Source organism: Giraffa tippelskirchi, chromosome 10 (assembly GCF_054371585.1).
Source record: "Giraffa tippelskirchi isolate mGirTip1 chromosome 10, T2T-mGirTip1v1.2.pri, whole genome shotgun sequence".
NCBI classification, from domain to species: domain Eukaryota; kingdom Metazoa; phylum Chordata; class Mammalia; order Artiodactyla; family Giraffidae; genus Giraffa; species Giraffa tippelskirchi.
Genome location: NC_137284.1, coordinates 59,695,565 through 59,715,389, shown reverse-complemented (window position 1 = coordinate 59,715,389; position 19,825 = coordinate 59,695,565). Strand labels below are relative to the sequence as shown.

The following is a 19,825-nucleotide window of genomic DNA, read 5'->3' as shown; positions in this document are numbered from 1 at the left end:
GGTTCCTTTCTGAGTTGGTTCAATCTACTTTTCCCATCTAGGATTTAGCTCTGAAGTTCTGACTACCATATGTACAAGTTGATAGAGGCCAGATAACCCTAGGTCATATGCATCATCTATGAATAGTTGTTGGTCTTGTCTGTGTTGGGGAAATCCTTAATTACAGCTTTTAACTCACCTTGGTTCAAAGGTTTAAATTCTGTAGTTGTCTGCATGTCAGGCTCATGGGAGGCATGGATCTTTAGGAACAAGTGCTAGGCTCCCCAAAATCTTATTTTCTTTCTTTTCCACGGTACCTCCTGAGTGAACAATTTCATTCAAGTCAAATATTCTCCAGAGTGCTCCTGAAGGCCCAGATCATCCTTGGTGAAGTTATGTCATTTAGTAAGAGAGGCTCAGGAAAAAGGATGGTAATGGGAGTGTACAGAGGAAGATTCTTTCCGAGGATAGGATTTAGGCTTAGATGACGCCATGAGACCTCCTAATGTGATTCTTGTGCTCCTCACATACTGGGCTCTTAATCAGAAGGCTGTCTGGCTACCTTCAAATGTAGACCCAATAATCTTCACACGTCCCTTCAAACTCTTCACCCCACAGGCAGAATTCCAGAGTGAACAGTCAGCCTAGATCAAAGCCAAGCTCTCAAGATAAAAAGTCAGGATGGGAGAAAACACTCATCAGGTTTCTGGTGACCCTTAGCAGAATTTGTCCAAATGGATGCCTGTTGGGTAAGAAGAACAAATGCATGGGTCTGTGAAGTGACCGAACAGACTTATGGAGCCTGGTAGAAGGAGTGTTAGTCACTCAGTAGTGCTTGACTCTTTGTGACCCCATGGACTGTAGCCCGCCAGGCTCTTCTATCCATGGGATTTCCCCAGGCAAGAATACTGGAGTGGGTTGCCATTCCCTTCTCCATGAGATCTCCCCAACCCAGGGATTGAACCCAGGTCTCCTGCCTTACGGGCAGATTCTTCTCCATCTGAGCTACAGGGAAGCCCAAAAGAGGGTATGTTTGAATGGGACCCTGACGGACACCTATCCTGTGTTTTCAACTGGGACTCTCTTCCTTATAACAAACAACACTTTCAGACAGTACAACACAAAATAGAAAGCGCACAACACTGCAAAAAAGGGTGAAGAAGAATGACCTGATTCCACCAAGGACACCAAACAAACGAGAACCGGTAACGAAGCCTGCCTAATAATCTCAGGATAAATAGCAGAGGAACTCTGCAAAGAGCGCAGTGTTCAGACCCAGTGCTGACTCACCACCCAGTTCTGACCCTCTATTCTGGCGTGCCCTCCATAGGCCACGAGCAGCAAGACACCGGGGCACCCTCGGGGGCGGTGGGGGGGTCTCTTGTGTCTGGTTGAAGTCTGGGGTCAGCGGCCACATACAGAGCAGGCAGTGTCTGCGTGGGGCCTCCACCAGAACTGTGGAAATAAATGAGTACCACCCAAGTTAGAATTTTAGAAGGTGATGTATCTAGAGCTTGCTACCAGTTGGGGCACTCAAACCCAATCACTTGCTTTTAGCAGTGACTCCAAGACGGGAAAGGAGGCTTGATGAGGGGTGGAGGGGGGGATAGGCCTCTGGTGTGCTCTGATTGGAGGCTGTCAGGGGAAGCCAGAAGTGGGCTGAGGAGAGGTGGGTCCTCCTCCATGACTGATTTGGGAATATGAATATATATAAATATATATTGGGCCTCTGGTGGCTCAGACGGTAAAGAATCCACCCGCAATGCAGGAGACTCCGGTTCAGTCCCTGGGTTAAGAAGATCCCCTGGAGAAGGAAATGGCAACTCACTCCAGTATTCTTGCCTGGGAGATCCCATGGACAGAAGAACCTGGTGGGCTACAGTCCATGGGGTGACAAAGAGTCGGACACAACTGAGCGACTCAGCACACATACTTTGCTTTCTCTGGTTGGTCCTGAGCAACAAGCTGGGTACCCCAATGAGAGGGAGCTGGCAGTCGCTGACCAAGTTGTGATTCTTCAGGCTGATTGCTGTAGAGGCCTGGGGCGAAGCTGTACGTGATACATGTTCTGGTCTTATCTACCAGTATTTTCAGGCTCTCCTTGAGGGCAGTGATTTTTCATTTTTTTTAATCTGCAAAGTCTTCATCAAACTGACAGTTGAACCAAGTTGTGTGTTTAGTAAGAGGTATAATTTTGGATGGATTCCTCCAGTCCCTGCTTGACATCTTCCATCTGATGGTTGGTCTAAGGATTCCTTTGAAGGCAACTTCATTTTTACAGCCTACTTGGAGTCCTCATTTCCTTTCCTCTTTTCCTGCTGTGTGACTCAAGGCCTTGAAGTGACATATGGCTGCAGCATGTCACCCTGGGCTTACCTGTCTGTAAGTGTTCCGTATTTCAAAAGGGCTGTTAGAAACTCTTTGAAATCCAAGGCTTTTTCTTTTGTTATTCATTTAAATTGTCAGTAACACTAACCCGATCATCTACACACAGAGGGTGATCAATACATGATTCTGACTCATTTAAAACTGTGCCTCTGATTCACCAAAGCCCACAGCTCTTTCAGAGAGAAACTGGCTCATTAAAATGGTATCACACCAGGTCATCCTTAATACCTTCCCCCCAAATTATTCAATGTACATGTTACTGAGTGGGGTGCTTTGCAGATTGCTTAAAAAGAAAGGAAAATCTATTCTTTGATTGTGAGAAAAATCTTTGAGAACCGGAGACAGAGACAGTTTCAAACTGCTTTTGCACCTGAGCAGAATTATAAGTTACTTTGTCCCTGAGAGGAAGAGAGAATTAAGCCTTGCTCATTATCAAGGCTCCTGGTAGTCTTAGCCCCCCAGGTTCAGGCCGACACTAGAACTCACAAATTGCTGGCTGGTAAGGCAATTAATGAATAAAGAACTGAGGAAAGGCTCTGAGGTTAAAAATTATCAAGAAGAGTTCGATATAATTTACATAGAAAAACAATCTGCATGTCCACTTTTAGCTGGGGTTCTCTGCAGTCATTGAGTTTAGTTCTATTTCTGTTCTCCCAGATACCTGACTTGCTCACACGTCAGGGACGGTTCACAACTACTTGTTAGCTGCTACAACCCAGCTCTCATTCCCTTCTTTACATTCCGTATTATTGTCTGTGTGAAAGTGAGGTTGTGTTTTTTTTTTGATTGCCCTCAAGGACAGCTTTTATGTGTAGAAAAGGCCATTTAGAGGTTTACTTAGGTTACTTTTTAAATGACTATTTTTATTTACTTGGTTCTTTCTTAAGCTTTTAAGGTAACTTCATAGTCTGGATTCTTTCTAAACGTCTCGAAAATTTTTACAGTTGCTTTTAAGATGGATTTTAGAAACTTATTAAATTCACTTAAACATCTCAGTTTATTACATTGCCTTTTACGTTTAGCGTTTTACATTAAAATGTTCAATTCTCTTTTTGGCAAAACAATTGCCTAGCTTAAATACAGCCTTCCTGGCTACTTAACTCTTCTTAATCTCATTCAGTTATCTTAAATTTTTAAAGAACGTACATAAATTTAGTAAGAATTGAATTTAATATCACAAACCTAAATCAATTACACAAGTATACTTTAGCAAATGGAATTACTAGGGTATTAATACAAACAAGTAAGAAAATATAGAGGCAAATAGGGCTTCCCTGGTGGCTCAGTCGGTAAAGAATCTGCCTGCAATGCAGGAAACCCAAGTTCGATCCCTGTGTTGGGAAGATACCCTGGAGGAGGGAATGGCAACCCACTCTAGTATACTTGCCTGGAGAATCCCAGGCAGAGGAGCCTGGCAGGTTCACAAGTACATGGGGTCACAAGAGTCGGACACAACTTAGTGACTAAACCACCAGAGAGGCAAATATGCAAGATTCCTTAGTGCAAAATATTGACACTATGGATTTTATTATCTTAAGATTTTTATACATACTCCTGATTCTTCCTGGGCAAAAAGATGCTTAATCACTAAAGATATAATATGTTGTACCAAGAACATTTAGAGATGGTTTCTGAGTGAGGTGAGTGTCTAGAATGATTCTCTCCCCCCTGCCCTTTTTTTGTTTTTGTAAAAAAAACAAAAACAAAAACGCATAGCATGAAGTTTACCATCTTAACCATCTGTACCATAAGTTTACATTTCAGTAATGTTGAGTATATTCATTTTGTTGGGCAACCAACCTCCAGAACTTTTTCATTTGGAAAAAATGGAAACTCTATATGCATTAAAAAAAAAAAACAATTCCCCATTTCTCCCTTCCCTGCAGACTGTGGCAACCACCCTTCTACTTTTTCTTTCCATGAGTTTGGCCAGTCAAGATGCCTCATACATGGAGCATCTACAGTGTTTGTCTCTTTGTGTTTAGCTTATCTCACTTAGCCTAATACTCTCCGACTCATCCTTATGGTAGTATATCAGAGTTTTCTTCCTATTTAAGCAAAATTCTAGAATGTTCTTTAAAAAATATTTATTTGGCTGTGCCAGGTCTTAGTTGCAGCATATGAGATTATTAGCTGTGGCATGCAAACTCTTAGTGTGGCATGTGGGGTCTAGTTCCCCCACCAGGGATTGAACCCATGCACCCTGCATTGGGAATGTGGAGTCTTAGCCACTGGACCACCAGGGAAGTCCCTAGAATGATTCTTAATGACAGTGGTGTGGGGGCTCAAACTAAGTCTGAGTTATAATCACTATACCTTTCAAAAGGGGATGGAGAAGTTTCACATAGTTTATGAATTTAAGCCTCAAATAAGTCACAATTTTTTAAATATAGGCATAAATTGCTGATTCTCTCCACAGTTAAGATTTTCCCACTGGGATGCCTCTTGGATTTTAATGCCCCTAACTTCACAAAACATATTTATTTCTCAAAACAATATTTTAGGCTGGTGTTTATATGGGATCAAATGTATACTTTTATTCCCAGAACTCAATGCAGTATTTTTTAAATCAAAATGATGAGAGGGAAAAGTTTTGACTCGTGATCCAAATACAACTGACAGAATGACAGAATCAGAGTAGAAGACTTGACAAGCGTAACATAATGTCAGTAAAAAATCTTTTTTATTGTGACTCTTATGATGCCCATAGTGTAAAAAAAAAGGCATAGTAGCATTATTGCACACAACACATTTCATTATAATAATTTCACATTCTAATGTTAGAGTCTGTTACTCATATGCAACTGTTTTCTGTATTTTAAGACACTAGTTGCAGGCACTGAGTTGATGGTTAACATATTAAAAGTGTTCCTGTTTAAAATAATTGGACATAGGCTTCTGGTAACAATTTTGTGTGTAAGTGCTGATTGTCAGGAACAGTTTACTGACATTAATCAGAAGATGCCTACTTTTGTCTTCCAAAAGGAGTGTGGGGCCCCCACTGATTGTTGCCTCTTGCTTCATGATATTATTTGGCTTTTCAATTCTTTGTGTCCTAACATACTTAAATAGCTTCCTGTTTATCTTCAAAAAACCTTGGACATGACCATATCTTGCATTCTTTTCATATTCTTTCTATCTTCTAGGGCTCAAATTGTTATACATGTTAGAAAATATCTAATTACCCTCTAGGCATCCCCATAGCTTTTTTAGTTTTTGCACTTTTGACTTTTAAAGTCTTCTTGACACTTGGACACACAATGTGGTCGTTTTCCTTTTGTATCTGTATTATCTATTTCTGTCTCCCTCTTAATCTGGCTCGTTGAATTAAAAAGCTCTTTTGGATGGTTTCTAGAAATGTTTCTAATATTTAGCAATATTAGAATTTAGGTTTTAATTCTCTGTTTTAATAAATCCAGGCAGTAACATATGTATCTCAGGCTACTTCACTTCATTACAATGGATGAAAACATTTTTACTGTAATCCAAAACAATGAAGCAGTTATATTACAAAGTGCAGTGGTCATATTACAGTGGACAGATTCTGTCATCTGTAATCTTATTTTTTATTTTACTGGTCATGTTAGAATGACATGTCTGACTTGTTTGCTTTACAAAAGAGTCAAACTGTTAATTTTTCTCAACCTAGATTTTTATGGAAATAATTGCAAAATATTAAAGTCAGAAAAGATTGTTACTATCCTTAGAAGTTTGATGAATGCTTGCTAGCTATAAATGGGAGCAGATTAAGGAAGGAGAGCCCAATGTGCCCAGGAAGCTGGAAAGAATCTGAGATCTAAACCCTGTCAAAACTTCTAACTCTAACCTATTAACAACTGGGCTTCCCAGGTAACACTAGCGGTAAAGAACCTGCCTGTCAGTGCAGGAGATGCAAGAGATGTGGGTTGGATCCCTGGGTTGGGACAATCCCATGGAGGAAGGAATGGCTACCCACTCAAGTATTCTCCAGTTGCAAAGAGTTGGACATGACTGAAGCAACTTAGCACGCATGCATGCTATTAACAACTAGTAACTTATCTGCACAGAGTTGGACACGACTGACGCGCCTTAGCAGCAGCAGCAGCAGCAACTTATCTGCAATGGCACCCCACTCCAGTACTCTTGCCTGGAAAATCCCATGGATGGAGGAGCCTGGTAGGCTGTAGTCCATGGAGTCGCTAAGAGTTGGACACGACTGAGCGACTTTGCTTTCAGTTTTCACTTTCATGCATTGGAGAAGGAAATGGCAACCCACTCCAGTGTTCTTTCCTGGAGAATCCCAGGGACGGGAGAGCCTGGTGGGCTGCCGTCTATGGGGTCGCACAGAGTCGGACACGACTGAAGTGACTTAGCAGCAGCAGCAACTTATCTGCAAGAAAATGGAAAAAAAGAAACATTACCAGATCAATGAAAGGATGATACCACTCTAAAGAAAGGGTATATTTTGAGAAAAGAGAAGAAAATTACCCCTATGAAAGATATTTACTAATTTTTATAAGGGAAATCATCTGAAAGCAACGATACTTTCCACGTATGCCACTAGGCAAGCCATAGTAGGGGTCACAGAACAGAAAGGTTCTGAGAACTCAGACCACCTATGCTATCATGACACAACCATTTGTTCTAGAGAACTCTGGCCCATGGCGGGCGTACATGCTCTGTCACTAAGTCATGTCTGACTTTTTGTGACTGTAGCCTACCAGGCTCCTCTGTTCATGGAAATTTCCAAGCAAGAATACTAGAGTGGGTAGCCATTTCCTACTCCAGGGGATCTTCCTGACCCAGGGATCAAACCCATGTCTTGCATCTCCTGCATTGGCAGGCAGATTCTTTACCACTGTGCCACCTGGGAAGCTTATGCCCCAAGGAGATAAGACTGTAAATCAGTAAATTTTACTTTTTGTTCTGTGAATTGCTGCAAACACATTTTGTTCAGCTATATACTTTGCTCATTTGGATAAACCGTTCTCCTATTGAGATAACACTAGCTGGTTTGGGCAAAGAGCTTCCTTATCCTTCAGCAGTTTAGTCATCAAAACACCATGCTATGTCCACCAATTCCAAATTATTGTGTCAAAACTATCACAAAAATAAACTGCTATGAAAGACTTGCTCTAAACCTTGTAAGTCTAGCTTCTTAAACCCTGCAAATATTACTTCTTGAAATCTTCCTTCTCAAATAAGATCATGGGGGTACTCTCCCTTGTGACAGCAACGCTAATAACCTTGGCCTCGCTTGATCGATAGGTTTCTCTGCTGTTCTTTTGGTGAATTGACACAAGAAGATCTGATCAAGACCGGCTGGCTGATACAGCCCAAGGTCCTCAGCTCTGAAACCACATGGATCCTTGAGGCTTCTTGAACATCCTGTTCAGGGATCTCTTCCTCTGCAGTGGTCAAGTAGGTCTTGCACTGGTGCTCAGGTCCAGTAGATTTATGTGAAACTCTCTTAAGCTGAGTTTATTTTGTTTCCTGGGAATAAGAGAATTCCTCCTGGGGATCCCTTGTCTGTCTGGCCCAATTTGAAAACTCACACTTGAAGGGAAACCTAGCTTGTTATTCATAACACAGCATTAAGGTTCTTTTTATGTTCTTGTCACTTTTTTGTTGTGAGGCCATCAGAGAAAATTTAGAGGGGGGAAGGATTAGCATAGGTTTAATAGTTTGTCTCTCAATCCATCCCCGAGTGCTGACAAGTTCAGAACACCTTATCAGACCCACATCCTTACAGGACCGTTTTTGCCTTGGGCCACCAATCCAAACCTCATAGAGCTGTTTCTCTTTCTGGCCTCTGTTTCATCACTTAATTTAATTTCTTTTGCTTGGAGATGGAAGTATGAAGGCTGTGAGGCTTGCTGATTGGCCAAATTCTCACCAAGTGTTGTGGTTTTCATGAGGTCTTCTTTGACACTCTGAGGCATGCAGATACTGCCTTCACGCTTTCATTCATGTGCATATTTCTCTCACTAACCTGTTTCACCAAGGAGGATTTAGAAATACTTTGGCCATTTCAGGGAATACCTGACATGAACAAGATGCAAATGGGAAGAAAATCTTGGGAGGAGATTCTCTGACTTATGTGTCCAAATAAGAGGTAACTTAAAAAAAAAATTGAGTTATAATTGTTTTACAGTATTACATTAAGTATACAACATAGTGATTTGATACATTTTTAGTTTATATTCCATTTAAGGTTATTAAAAAGTATTGGCTATATTCCCTGTGCATATCCTTCTATCTTGTTTATTTTATACCTAGTAATTTTTACCTCTTAATTTTTTTCTCTATCTTGCCTCTCTCAGCCTTTTCCCCACTGGTAAATGCCAGTTTGTTTATGGTATCTGTGAGTCTATTTATGTTTTGTCATATTCATTTGTTTTATTTTTTAGATTCTGCATATAAGTGAAATATCAAAATAATCATAACTTTTTAATAGAACTAGAACAAATGACACTAAAATTTGTTTGCAACCACAAAAGACCTCAAATAACCAAAGCAATCTTCAAGAAAAAGAACAAAGCCAGAGTATCAATCTCCCTGACTTCAGACTATACTATAAAGCCACAGTAATCAAAACAGCATGGTATTGGCACAAAAACAGACAAATAGATTAATGGAGCAGAATCAAAATCCCAGAAATAAATCCATGCACATATGATCAATTAATTTATGACAGAGGAAGCAACAATATACAATGGATAAAAGATGGTCTCTAAGTAGTTTGGGGAAGACTGGACAGCTACATGTAAAAGAGATTATTTTTTAACATAAGAGATCCACCCTCTTAAGTTTTCCCACTTTGGTGATTACTGCATGCTAAGTCACTTCAGTTATGTCCAACTCTTTGCAACTCCATGGACTGTAGCCCACCACACTCCTCTGTCCATGGGATTCTCCAGGCAAGAATACTGGAGTGGGTTGCCATGCCCTCCTCCAAGGGATCTTCTGAGTACCAGTTTTTTAATCATAAGGTTTTGGTAAAAACCCTAGTTATTATTCAGATAAACTGTAATGCTTTATTAATCTTGTGTGTATATCTGTGAAAATAGAGTTTCCTTCATCTGACCCCTTTCCCTTCCTTGCAGAGGTTAGATAATTAGCCTTTTATTGATAATTCTTTATCTGTCTTAAGCTGACTTTCTCCTATTTCTTCTTTCCTTTTCTTTTTCCCTTCTCTTTGGAAATTTGGAAGTTAATTTGTTCATGAACTTTGCTCAGTCATGATATGTAAATTCTATAATATCTAATGCAGATATAAGGTTTAAAATTTCCAAAATATAATGAGGATGGAGGAAATATTATATTGTTTGTGCTTCTGTTGTATGTTTTTCCTTGCCAAGAGTGAAACTCAAAAGAAAAGTTAACTATGATTTTAAGCAATGCATGCGGTTTCCAACTAGAAAGAAAAACTCAACATTGAGAAGTTCTGGCAAAATTTCACAATCTTTAAAATTTTTGAGATTATTACAGAGATTTACTTATATATAAAAAACCAGGAAGATATTCTTCTTAAAAAGATAATTCTTTGGACAAATTAGATTAATTTAATTGTAGCTTAAAATCAACATAATGTCTTCATGCTAATTTTATCAACATGTAAAATGTTTAGCGAAAGATTTTAGTTAAATACAAGATGAATTTAATTTTTCATGATTTAAATGTCTAAGATTTCCTTCATCAGTTCCATGGATCCAGTAAGTTATCTTTGTTTCCACAAATATTTTTAGGATTCAAAAAAATACTAAAGTATGTTTAAGTGAAAATTAATCTTTTAAATTCTTACTATGTGGCCTAAAATGTCAACAGTGCCAAACTGAAGAAACCCTAGTTTAAACCAAAATTACAAATCCGGTCTGATTTGTCCAAAATTTCATCTTCATAATGTAGATTTTGGATTCTTATATAAAAATGCTTCTGAACTAAGTTTCTTTAGAAATGTACTTTTTAAAGACTAACCTATATAAAATATTCAAATTTAGTTTATTTAACTTCTAGAAATTCTGGGAACATTATATGTATGTAATAACTTATTAACTTATATAAAACAATCAGAACAGAACTCTGCTTTTGTAAGACTCTGCAGTCCAATTTATTAATACCCTCTGGAGATATAAAAATATTTGAAATCACCCTGAAGGAGCTAAAGACTTTTCTCAGTCACAAAAACCACAGAAAAAGTTTGCAACTTTACTTCTCCAACCTCAGCTACGGGTAAATGTAAACACAGAGCACAAAAACTCCGCAGTTCTTTTTCCTCCAGTGGACACAAGTATTTTCTTAGTTGATATGGGTTCACAAATGGTCAAAAAGGAAAACAAACCAGATTCTCTGTTATCTGTCACCTGACAAAAAACAGATCTCCATCACCCTCACAGAGATTACTAAATGTCAGGACAGTTCAAAGAGATTATCAGAAATTGTTGCAATCAATCAGGAAACATTGATCAGCCGCACACAAATCAAATTCATTTACACATCAGATGCTCAACTGACTATGCAAGCAAGATGACCTATTAGACCATTTGTCCCTGAAGTTGACTGTGAAAAGCAACTTAGCCCACTCAGTTAGACAAAGCATTGACCAACTCACACACTTAACCAAGAAAGAAAACAAAAATCAGGAGAGGGGAAAGAAAGGCAAAAGCTGGAGAAACAGTGAGTCAACAAAGGTTAAGTTTCTAGAGTTGATTGAGAATCACTATAGGGGTCAAGGAAAGACATGCCTCAGCTTAAGAACACATTAAGTTCAGTTCTTGCATAATGCTGTCCTACTGAACCCGCAGGTTAGGCCGCTCCAGTATCTCAGTGGATGATCTATCATCATGTTGAAGTACATTTTTCAAATAATTGAAACATAGCTCTCTTATCAATACAGAATGAACACGTATTTTGCCTATTTTTTAAAAAGCGAAGAAACTATCAAGAACTGGGAGGGGTAGGAGATTTTACCCTGGTTACAAGCTGAAAGGCTGCCTGCCAAGGATTCATGGTTGCCAGCAGTAGACGCAAGATGGTTTAGGTGAGAGGCAAGAAGAAATGTATTACTCACAGCACAGCAAGCGGTATGAACATATGCATATTTGGTGCCAGTTTTTCAAACCACAATTTCCACACAGTGATATGAAGAAGGCCAGGTGACCCCTGCACGTGCAATGGGTCCCTTTCAGGAGAGAAACTCTGAGCTTAGGTAGTGCATGCTAAGCATGCCTGACTCCCATCCCACTTAGAAGGGGAACCTATCTCTATGTTCTAAGACTCTAAGCAAACCTGTGCTTTTCTCTGGAAGCAAATACTGTGTCTCAAGGCTGTTGCTATACAAACATTCTTTAAAAGATAATCCTGAACAAAGGCAGTTAGTACCTCTGCTCATAAGACACACAGAAATGTGAGAGACCCATGGAGAATTATCTCCCAACATTAGCAAGTAAGATGGTAAAGCTAATTCAAAAACATTTTGAGGAATTATTTATAGGCACCAATATTGCAGTAAGTTTTAGGTGAGATGCAAAACTTATTACTTCACAGGAAAAAGTGAACAAAAAAAAAAACCCCAACATAATTCTGGAAGTTAACTTTTCTATCACATAGAAATCTACAAAATCACATGAATTTTACATTGTCTGAGCTCTAGTCAAATAGGAAAGAGAATAGTAAAATATAGGTGAAAGTGCCAGTTTCATTTTCTTAAAAATAATACTCAGATGTTTTTATTAAATAATGATCCACTATACTCTCTTGGCTTTATTTCTTAAGTTTTGTATGATTATTCATAAGCTGTGAACATGATACACTTGGTGTCTTTTGCATGGATACTAAGAATGTTCCTTCCCTACTTTACTGTTTGTATGGTGAACAGCATCCTTCATAATCTTACCCAAGCTGTTAGCTAACACTAAGTTTGCTAAGACTAATATCCGTAGTTTTCTTGGTAATGCTCAAGGTAAAAAAAAAAAAAAAAAGATATTATCTAGAACACCAAGATACCCAGTTTTCTTTGATAAGTTTGCTCATGTCCTAGAGAAAGCAAACAGCATGTTTCCTATCAAGGGATTTATCCATTGCGTTAATATTTTTAATGATCAAACTTTTTGTTTTGTTAATTTTTTCCCATTATCAGCCATTTTCAATATCATTGATTTTTGCTCTGATTTTTATTGTTTCTTTCTTTTGACTTACTTTGGATTTAACTTTTCTTTTTAGGTTCCTAAGGTAGAGGTGTAGATCAGGTGTTGTTAAATGTCTAATATATGCTTTTAGAACTATAGATTTCTCTGTAATCCTTGCTCCAGTTGCATTCTGCATATTTTGATATGAAGTCTTTTCATACTAATTCAACTCAAAATAGTTTAGATTTTCATTGTGATTTCTTCTTTGACCCCTGGTTTATTTAGAAGTATATTAATTTCCAAATACTTGGAGAGCTTCTAGATTTTTTTTTTGATATTATTTTCTGTCTTTAATCAATCTTGTTGTGGTATTATTTTTGTACTAAAAACTGCACTCAATTCAAGGATACAATTTGATGAATTTTAACAGATATGACTCTTGTGATATCATTTCCATTCAATATACTGAATATTTCCATCAATGCCCAAATTTCTTCATGCTTCTTTGCAATTGATTACTTTCTCTGCAATAGTAGGTTAAAATTATGTAAAGGATATACTACATAAATAATAATCAAAAGAAACTTGGAGTGGCTATATTAATATCATGTAATGTAGGCATCAAAGAAAGGAAATATTACCCAGGATAAAAAGAGATTTATGATGATCATTCAAATGAACATAGAACATTCTCTAAATAGACCATACTATGGATCATTTCAAAAATCTCAGCAATTAAAAAAAAAATAAACTCATACAAAATGAGAAAGAGAAATACAAAACTGACAATCAGGTGAAGTAGCCTGGCATTTTTTTTATTTCTGAGGTAAAACACAATTAATTTGTTCAGAGTAAAGTTCAGAATTTTAAAGAACATAGTGAAATATAAAACTTGAGTGTTTATATTGTAGATGATTTCAGATAAATGAACTTTATTTGCAATATTTTAGAATATCTGAGTCTGAAAGAACATAGACAAAATACTTAAAAATTTTGGTGAAATTTTGCTTAGTTTTGATGAGCTTGTTTGTAAAGATACGTTAATATCCTTTGCTGCCAAAGACTAAATTAATGCAATACTGGAATTTTATTTTCTGCCTGTGAAAATACAAATCATTCTTGAAATATTTAGTCTGCTTTTAAGAAGGGAGATAAAAGATTATTCTTTACCGTCTGTGTAATCTGCAAGTTTAGCAGAAATTCTGTATACTGCCAGAATAAGTTCTTAGTAATTTGTGCTGACTTTATTATGTCCTTGATTATTTAAAACAAAAATTCATTTCTTCAGAACAGCTAAATTTCCTTACTATTTTGTTACCTTCTATTTTTATTGTAAAATATAGTTTTTACTTTGATTTATGTATACTCATCCCTGCTAACAGATAATTGTGCTCCTGTCTCAACCAGATGACCAAATCTTTTGATAACTTTTATTTTGCTTCCTCAAGATTATTAAAAAGTTACTGATCCTAAATTCAAAAAACTAAAAATTTTAGGATGTCTTTTTAATTTTTGTGTGTGTCAGAATATATGTAACATGAAATTTACCATCTTAACCACTCTTAAGTGAACAGTTCTCTAGCATCAAGTACAAAAAGTCACTTCACATTATTGTGCAACCATGACCACCATCTGTCACCAGAATATTTTCATCTTCCCCAACTGGAACTCTATACCCACTAAACAATATCTCCCCATCCCTTCCTCCTTCCAGTCTTTGGCAACCAACATTCTACTTTCTGTCCTCTGAGTTTAACTACCTTAAGTGGGTTTTCTCCCAAGTGTCTTTTTAGTATTAGCTGTTATGTTTAGGTACCTGATTCACTTTAAGGTAATCTTTTGAATATGGTGTAAGGTAAGAGTTCAACGTCATTATTTTGCATGTGAATAGTCAATTTCTCTGGCAACATTTGCTGAAAAAATATGGAACACTTTACAGATTTAAATGTCATGCTTGTTCTAGGGCCATGCTAATCTCTGTATCATTCCAATTTTAGTTTAGATGCTGCCAAAATGAGCATTAGATGTCTTTCAAAATTAAAATTATCTATGGCATTTCTCAAAGAGCTCCTGGAAAATCACAATGATTTATACATTTATCTTATAAAAAGAGAGATGCCAGAAATATTTTAGGTTACGTTGATACACTTTTTATTAATACTCCTGAACTAACTCATCACTATATAAGGAATTCATGAGAATTATCAAATGAAAAGGTAATTCATATAAAATATTCTGAGACTGTACATTGTGCAGAATAAATTGACAGGGTCAAGAGGTTTGTTAATGCCTTCATTGTCCATGATGGAATCTAATCCTAAGTAATACTATATATTAAAAATTTTTTATCTATTGTATTCTAATGGAAAAGTTTACTGTTTCAATTTTGATATTGTTTGTCACTGTCATAAATCAATCTCATAAATTTAATCATACTCTGAAGTAGACAGTTCTGCTTCCTCAGGGGTTATAATAAAAAAGCTATTTTTAATCGAATTCAGGAGTTACAGTACTCTTAAATAGTTCTTCAAGAGAAGGACTTAAAAATTTTATGTTAAAAGGAGAAAACATAATGTGTTAGCCATGTGTTATAAAATATCAATAATTACTATACCCCAAGGTTATTATTTTATTTTGGAAAGATCTCCAGAAATTGCCTGAAAACACAGCTTTAGACTTATAATTTTAAAAAATTAACAAATCAGTTGATCTTTTGAAGACTATGTTAAAATTGCAAACTCATTTTTGCTTTTTTTGATGTATAACATTTAGTTACACATTAATATATCTTTAAACATCTATTCAGTCCCGAAATAAAACTTATTTCATTTTAAATATTATTTTAAGTATAGTAAGCATTGTCTTACACAATTAATCGAGAAAATTAAGCACCTTTGTTTCTTAATCAATAGGAAAGGGTCTAAATTTATCCGTATGTATTTTAAAAATGATCAGATATTGACATTTTAAATATTTTAAGTATTAAAATTATTATTTTAAATGAATATTATATTGTATTTTTGTTGATGTGCAAAATAAAATATATGTATAAATTATTGAATTTACTTTTTTATTGTATAGCATGTTGCTACTGCTGCTAAGTTGCTTCAGTCATGTCCGACTCTGTGCGACCCCATAGATGGCATCCCACCAGGCATACAAAATGGCTAAAATGATTTTTAACACTTGGAGAGCTCATAAGACAGAAAATGTTGGGCTATCTACTTTATAGAAAATTTTCTTAATAAAATCTAATAATACATCTTGTTGTTTAGTCACTAAGTCATGTCTGACTCTTTTGCAATCCCATGGACTGTAACCCACTAGGCTCCTCTGTCCATAGGATTTCCCAGGCCAGAATGCTGGAGTGGGTTGCCATTCCCTTCTTTAGGGGATCTTCCTGACCCAGGAATTAAAGGTGCATCTTCTGCATTGGCAGGCAGATTCTTTACCACTGAGCCATGAGGGAAACCCAGTAATACATCTATATTAGTGCAGAAAATAGCCCACAATTTTATAATAAAATAATTCTCAATAAAAAGAATAAACACACATTCTAGTTGTGCCTAGACATTCATAAGATTTATATCATTTCATGGCAGATAGATGGGGAAACAGTGGAAACAGTGGCTGACTTTATTTTTTGGGGCTCCAAAATCACTGCAGATGGTGATTGCAGCCATGAAATTAAAGATGCTTACTCCCTGGAAGGAAAGTTATGACCAACCTAGACAGCATATTAAAAAGCAGAGACATTACTTTGCCAACAAAGTTATGGTTTTTCCAGTGGTCACGTATGGATGTGAGAGTTGGACTATAAAGAAAGCTGAGTGCTGAAGAATTGATGCTTTTGAACTGTGGTGTTGGAGAAGACTCTTGAGAGTCCCTTGGACTGCAAGGAGATCCAACCAGTCCATTCTAAAGGAGATCGGTCCTGGGTGTTCATTGGAAGGACTGATGTTGAAGCTGAAACTCCAATACTTTGGCCACCTGATACGAAGAGCTGACTCATTGAAAAAGACCCTGATGCTGGGAAAGATTGAGGGCAGGAGGAGTAGGGGATGACAGAGGATGAGATGGTTGGATGACATCACCGACTCAATGGACATGGGTTTGGGTAGACTCCGGGAGTTGGTGATAGATAGGGAGGCCTGGCGTGCTGCGATTTGTGGGGTCGCAAAGAGTCGGACATGGCTGAGTGACTGAACTGAACTGAACTGATATTAGTGGTAAAGTACCATTTAAACATGTTGTAGCTACTTGTCTGGTCAAGTCACTCAAGATGTTCTCTTGACCAGGGGTTGAACCTGGGGCCACAACAGTGAACACATCTACCCATTGCACTGGACCACCAGGGGACTCCCAGGGTTGCTGTTCTCCTGTTCTCTGTACATCCCCTGTTCGACCAATGCCTGCTTCACCTACACCCTACTCACCCAACTGATTTTCCTACATACTTGCCCCAGGCCCTGGCTAATGATTTCTAGCTTTAGATCAGAACTCTTCACTCTGTTTTTCAAAGGCTTGTTTCCCTGATAGCCTATGAGCCCATCTGATGTCAATTCCTCCTCTGGCGGATAACCTCCCCGTGCCCCCGGCAGCAAACACTGCTGCCAAGTCCTGCTGACTGCACATGGCGGGGTTTCGCTCCAAGACCTTGCTTCAGATGCAGATTCACCTGTCCATTAAACCACTGATGTCCCTGTGACTGCCTTCGGGCTCATTCTTTGGTCCTGAGCTGGGCAAGGCCTTGGAGGCCTCAGGGTGCGGCACAAGTATAGGATCAGCCAGGAGCCCCAGGAAACTCCCAAGAGCCACCAGATGTTGGGAAATAAAGATGGGGGATGGGAAGTTGCAGGGACCTAGCATGTGGGGCCTGAAAGTTGCAGGTGTAACCCTGGCGTGGCTACCCACTGGTATGTGGGGCCCTTTGGTGACTGTCCTTGATAAATGGGGGCCACCAAGAGAGTACCGAGAAATCATAGACAGTCCTAAGGTTATTGTGGGGATGCTTGGCCATCATTTCTACAGGAAAGAAAGAGACAATAAGGTGGTGGCCACAGTTGCACGCTAGCAACTGCTTTCTATTTAAGAAAGGCCACAGAGGCTGAGTTAACAGTCGAGGTAACGGTTAACTTGAATGCTGATCCCTGTTCCTCTGAAAGTGAGGCATATGAATGTGAGTGAGTGATATGTAGTATTGTTATTTCTTTCAACTGAATTGGCTTATTTAGAAACTAGAAAAAAGTCTCTGAAAATGGCCAAGATGGGAATTGTTTTACCATTCTAAAACTGGACTTTGCGTATACCATTAGAAGAAGTTAGTGTTCTAGAAGGAATTGGTATTTCTGTTATTGTGCTTTTGAGATATAAATCATCTACTTGGGCTCTCAGAAACTTTACTCCTATGTGATCTCTAAGAGTGAAGAGGGAAAAAGGAGTCCTTTTAAAACTGTTTAAAAATAATTATGCTTTGGGACTGTTTGTCTAAAGCAGTCTTCAGATTTTGGTAATTTGAAACTGTTGTTTAGGGACCAAGTCATGTCTGATTCTTTGCGACCCCATGGACTGCAGCACACTAGGCTCTTCTGTCATGCACTGTCTCCTGGAGTTTGCTCAGATTCATGTCCATGAGTTGGTGATGCCATCTAACCGTCTCGTCCTCTGCTGCCCCCTTCTCCTTTTTCTTTCAATCTTTCCCAGCTTCAGGGTCTTTCCTAACTAAACTAAATTGAAGAGAATTTGTTGACTATCTGGATAGTCATTTCAAATTGGATAAATAAAGGAACATTAATTGCCAGGCAGGTCTAAGTTTACCTACTTTTACTTTCTTAGGAGAGGAATGTAAAGCACACGTTTTCCTGTTAGTAAAGCAAACAGTTCACAATTACTTGCTTCTGGCTTTTTGCCAGAGACTAAGGGTTTTGTTGTTATTATCGCTGCTGCTGTTTTTCCAACTTAATTGAGATATAATTGACATATCACATCGTATACAATTAAGGTGAACTTGTTGATTGGATATGTTTATATATGGAAAATGATTACCATCTTAGCTAACTCTTCATCGTGTTACATAATTAGCAATTTCTTTTTGTGGTGTATACACTTAAGATCTATTCTCTTAGAAACATTAAGTATATGAAGCAGTGTTATTAACTTTAGTTGCTGTGTTGTACATGGGATGCCAGGACTTAGACTTGCAACTGAAAGTTTGTACCTTTCAGTGACTATATATTTTTAAAAATTTATTTTATTGAGTATAGTTAATTTACAATGCTCTGTTAATTTTTGCTTTAGATCCAAATCACTTTTTGCTCTAAATCACTTTAGAGCAAAGTGACTCAATTATGCATACGTCTTCTTTTTGATATTCTTTTATGATTTGTTACAGAATATTGAATGTACTTTCCTATGCTATACAGTAGGACCTTGTCATTTATCCATTCTGACAGTTTTCTTCTGTTAATTTCAAACTCCCTTCTTCTATCCCTGGACCTCCCTCCACCTTGGCAACCGAAAGTCTGTTCACTATGCCTGTGAGTCTGTTTCTGTTTCATGGATAAGCTCACTTATGTCATATTTTAGATTCCACATACAACTGATATCATACAGTATTTGTCTTTCTATTTCTGATTTACTTCACTCGGTATGATGATATCTAGATTTATCTGTGTTGCTGCAAATGGCATTATTTCATTCTTTTTTATGGCTGAGTTGTATTCCATTGTGGATACGAACATTCCACATCTTTATCCATTGATGGACATTTAGGTTGTCTCCAAGTCTTGCCTATGGTAAATGGTTCTGCTACAAACATAGGGGTATGTGTATCTTTTCCAGTTATACTATTGTCTGCATATATGCCCAGGAGGAGGATTGCTGGGTCATACAGCAACTTCTTTCAGTTTTTTAAGGAACTTCCATACTGTTCTTGCCAGTGGCTGCATCAATTCACATTCCCACCAACAGTATAGGGGAGGGTTTCCCTTCTCTCCACACCCTCTCCGGCATTTATTATGCCATTCAGACTAATGTGAGGTGGTACCTCATTGTAGTTTTGATTTGAATTTCTCTAATAAGTAGCAAAGTTGAGCATCTTTTCATGCGCCTATTGGCCATCTGTATGTCTTCTTTGGAGAAATGTCTAGGTACTCTGCCCATTTTTTTGTTTTGTTTGTTTGTTATTGAGATATATCAGCTGTTTGTATATTTTTGGAAATTAATCCCTTGTCCTTCACATTATTTTCAAATATTTTCTCCCAGTCCATAGGTTATCTTTTCATTTTATTTATGGTTTCCTTTGCTGTGCAAAATATAAGTTTGATTAGATTCCATTTGTCTATTTTTGCTTT

The 19,825-nt window shown here is 37.7% G+C and overlaps 1 non-coding gene across 1 annotated transcript; it reads right to left on the bottom strand.

The window, feature by feature from the left end:
• Positions 1–14,390: 14,390 nt before the first annotated feature.
• Positions 14,391–14,494, bottom strand: LOC145524906 (U6 spliceosomal RNA). The gene has a single exon (XR_014067941.1). It is a non-coding gene; the product is annotated as a U6 spliceosomal RNA (small nuclear RNA).
• Between the last annotated feature and the right edge of the window lie 5,331 nt (positions 14,495–19,825).